The sequence below is a fragment of the Onychostoma macrolepis genome, chromosome 12 (assembly GCF_012432095.1).
Source record: "Onychostoma macrolepis isolate SWU-2019 chromosome 12, ASM1243209v1, whole genome shotgun sequence".
Classification (NCBI taxonomy): Eukaryota; Metazoa; Chordata; class Actinopteri; order Cypriniformes; family Cyprinidae; genus Onychostoma; species Onychostoma macrolepis.
In genome coordinates this window covers 12543319-12548174 of record NC_081166.1, presented here as the reverse complement: position 1 = coordinate 12548174, position 4856 = coordinate 12543319, and positions in this window count along the sequence as shown.

Genomic DNA, 4856 nt, shown 5'->3' with positions numbered 1-4856 from the left:
TTGTGTCTGATGTATACATTCAGCTGGGCTGGTGCAGCTGTGTGGGCATCAGAAAGATCTCGCTGGAGGACAGGCCTATTGTGCCAGTCTGATTGATCCTCTATGGCACTGAGCTTACGGAGAGACCCTGACTTTAACAGGGACAGGGCCTGTTGACAAACAAGCAGGCCTCTGTCTGAGGCAGGAGACTGAGGCTGCAGGTGCTTGGGCCATGCTTGGATTGAGCCGCGTTTGCCTGCTCAGATGCCAGCGGAGGCATTTCCTGCCTAGTCTGACATAGGCAGGCATCCTGGCAACGGCCAAACACTGAGCAGGAATGAATAAAAGGCGAGGACCGGTATCTAAGCGCACATAAATGTCCATCAGACCTTCAAAAACGTAGACAGAGGCACACTTAAAAATACATCCACACAGTGATTCTGCTGTAGAAGGGCACAATGATACTGAAACATTCAGAAACAAAGACAAACAGATGCATTGTAAAAAACGATGAGTAAAACAGTAAAAGACTGTAAATGTGCTATGGCAAAAATCGGTTGATTGGTGCTGTCTACAGTGCAAAATTATAATAGATCTAATTTAATAGACCTAACATCTAAATGTACAGCTTTTGAAGTGAAAAGTAATCTTAATATAGACTGAAAAAAAACAAAAACATAAAATAACATTTTCATTATATGTTTCTTAGTTTTTTCAGTTATGTATATTAGGGTCTTGTTACATCTCATGGTGCTAAATTAATGTTTATTGCATTATTTAATGTTGTGTTTGGAAGCTTGTTTCTGCCACAGAATAATAAAAAAAAGTTTAAAAAAAAGGTAAGTGTGACCTTTTATCTCACACTTTTTCTTGCAATTTTAAGTTTATATCTCACGATTTTTTTTTTGCATGCAATTTTGAGAGAAAAAGTCAGAATTGTGAGGTATAAACTCAGAACTGCAATATGTAAACTCTGTAAAATCTGAATTTAGATCACGCAATTCTGAGTTCTTATGTTGCAATTACTGCAATTTTTTTCAGAATTGCGAGAAAAAAAGTCACCTTTTTTTATTTTTGGCGAAAAGTATTGTGTGTTACCATGCTTAGTGTTTATGGAAAAAATATACTTTTAATGTTCTTTGCTCCAGCTTTCTCTTTACCACAGGCGATTGTCAGGTAAAAACAGGTTTTAGTAAAATATTTAGTTCAATCTATAAAACTTAAAATGTTGCTACTTTTTTTTAAATTAAATTTATGGCAGCCAGCTTTTTTGTAAATTTCACAGATTTTTTTTTAACAGTGTACAAATACAAATCCTCGCCTGCGTCTCATTTTGTAGTACCCCACAGTGTTGAGAATTCTGCTGTGGCTAGAAAGAAATCATTTAATGTGAGCTGGTGCAGAGCAGCAGGCAAAGACAGTGTGACACAATGACCCGGTGCCAGAGAGTGTAAATCTGGCACGGCGTCTGCCATCACACCACATTATGATTTACAACAGACCGCAGAGCAACAGACAGCCTGATCCGCTCCTTTTCTCCTCTGCGCTAGCATTCATATCTGCTATTTTCATGGATGAGGTGCTTCTAAATTTTACAGCCACAATAAACAAATGTTTCAAGCATCTACAATGTCTACAAACCCAAATGTGGCCAAGGTGAACACAGCTTTTACAGCCTCAATAATTGTTTCAAGCATCCACGATGATATGTGCAATCCCAAATAGAAATCTAGACATGCAGGGTTTAAAATCAACTAAAACGGCTTGAAGGAAATCAGAGGACGTGCACACAGGCGCCTTGGTTTCTGCTGTACAGGATACAAAGCAGCCCAGCTCCAAATTTGGCAACGTGGCATAAAAAGGATGTCAGATAAGTCAGCGGCCAGCATGTCTGTAGGGATTATTTTTAGTCGTACTATTTAGTAGAGGATTGAAGAAAAAGTTTGTCCCCCGCCCTTGCCCGCACACCCTGTTCCCGAGTTTCACACGGTGCTGTTTGCACTGGGAATCTTCTTCCAGTTGACATGGCCCAGCCCGGCGAGCTGCCCTTCCTCGCACCCTCGGTGCATTGTAAACTTCCCAGGGTCAGCACCTTACCAAGCGCCTGCCTATGCACACACTCAACTTCCTGTTTACTCTAAATGCTACAAGCTCCAGTGGACACCAATAGCCATATTACTGTCTAAGATCTGGAAAGTGGGATTTTGTCTCATACAGTGTATCATGCATGCTTAAATATGTATATGTTACAAATGTTATATATTTTATAAACTGTAAAATATGAGACAGTGGTAAAGAGAAAAGATAAATTCAAAGTTATGCAAAAAAGTGCTGCTGGGGTGTAAAAAGTCCATTAATTGGTGATCTTTGGATGCGGGATTCTTTCGTATCGTCAAAAAACTCATAAATCCAAGGCACTCAAATAGTGTGAAAAAATTAAAAAGCCTTTATTCACATGGCTTTATAATTTAAAAAACAACACGTAAAAGATAAATATTTGGCAGGAAAAATGTGAGCATACGTTTCATGGTTTGAACACATGGCTCAGCCCTGGCAAGGGAGATAATGGAAAACCCAACAGGGGGTCAAAGTACAGAGTGACTCAGTGTAAGCTATGGCTTCACGTTATTACATGTTATTGTGATGTTTTAATGCCTAATGTAATTTTTAATATTTTATTTACTTATTTTTATATTTCATATTTTTTTACCTCTTAAAATATCTTTAAATAAAATAATAATAAATAAAAAACAATAGTAATAATAATAGTTATATGGAATAATTAATATATCTTAATGGGTTTTATATTTTCAGCCCCCACAAGAGCATAATGAAAATCTTGACAAGGCTATTTACATACATGCTATATATTTAGTTTGAAGAATATCATTCCAAAGAAGTGTTTTGACTACTAGACTTAAGTTACAAGTTACCTTCGGGAAATCTCTTTTTAATCAAAGGCATACATGTATGAGTAAACATTGCCCTGACAAGGAGCTGAGAAAGAATGGAGGGTTTGTTCTTCGATGGGGTGGAGTGTTTTTATGTGTATGCTGGGGAACAACCGTCCTTGGCTCCTTTTATTTCTCATTCATCTCTCACATCTCATGGATGACTGGCACTAACTGAAAACACACACAGTGTAGGTTCTGTGACCAGCAGTTCAGGTTCAGAGAGCTGCCTTACACACAGCAAGAAAAAGACAAAGGCAGCTGTAAGTGGTACACTCTCAGAAATAAAGGTACGAAAGCTGTCACTGCGGCGGTACCTTTTCAAAAGGTACATGTTTGTACCTAAAGGGTCCATTTTGGTACCTTAAAGGTACATATTAGTACTTAAAGTGTACATATTTGAACCTAATAGGTACAAAAGTGTACCTTTTGAAAAAGTACCGCCCCAGTGACAGCTTTTGTACCTTTATTTCTGAGAGTGTAGGCTATATAAGTCATAAAGCACATTTTTGCCAATTAATATACTGATATGACTTATATACAACACTGATAGTCTGTATAAAAATAGGCTATTTTAAAATATATTTTTAAAATGTTTTCTGAAATTAAAACCAGCAGTGTCCTTAACTAAATACCTAAGCACACACACATACACACACACAAAGTACCAGCCAACTTACTAGTAAAGCCATAATAAGTTTAACCTCGTTCTTGTAGTTTCTTTGATTACAGTGACGGCTAATACCATGTTTGTACAGTTTTGTATTAGAAATACTAGCCTAACTTATGATAATATATTTCGCATGGTACATTTTTGTAAAGGGGCACATACACTGCTGCTACTGTTCCAAAATGTCCGCGCACAGCGCGTGAAATGGCCAAACATTAATAGAGTACTGTAAGTAACTCGCTGTTTGTGCGCAGTTTAATGCACTAGAGAACGTCATTGTTTTTCACAGGTTATTCTGGTTTATAATGGAAAGTATGTGTCGCTGTTTGTGCATTTCGCTGCCAGTGTACACTCATTTATACACTTCTGAGATTGCAACCATCCACTGCTGTTCCGAACCCAGCAGCTACCACGTGATGTTTTCGCAAGCTGTATCTGTTGTTAATAGAGCAAACTCTGAAAACAACCATAAAAACATTCCTGCTGGGGCAAGTTTTTATGAATGGCATTTTTCCTTCCTCGACTTTCCCCTTTTTTTGTGAATGAAAAACAACTGGAAACGTACTAGGGAAAGCCCTTGGGATTCTCAAGCCGCGATTGGCTAAAAGAACGTAAGCTCCGCCTTCGGTTGTTAAACCTTGAATCTGATTGGTTAGAATGCGCAGAGAGGTTTCATTCATAAGGAAGGACAAAGAGAAGAAATTTGAGCTCTTGAAAGAGAAAATCCACCAATCAAAATCCTTCCGACAAAGCGAACATCCGACAGCAAGAAAAGCAAGTTAAAGTCAGCAGTATGATTTAAGAAAAGCGATTGTTTTTTTTTTCTTTCTTCTTCTTCTGGCCACACATCTACTGTATGCCAAACATACACATTTTCCAATTGAAATTTTGGATATATATATATATATATATATATATATATATATATATATATATATATATATATATATATAAAACTTAAGTTTTATTGCTGCCTGAAATAGGCTATAAATTTACAATCTGCAGTGATCCTGCAGGGAAATGACAAATTATTATAATAAGCTAAATATAATAAAACAAATAAGTTTTTACACTGAAACTTAAACAATATAAAACAATACAATTTTAATTTCGATCACTTTAGGCCAATGATGAAGAATATAACTCTTTCACTGATAGCGGACGTGGCATAGGCTATATACAAGTTGTCAGATTCTACGTATTAAATGTCTTCACCCCACAAAATCCTTTGTAAACTCTTTAGACAATAGCTTCTT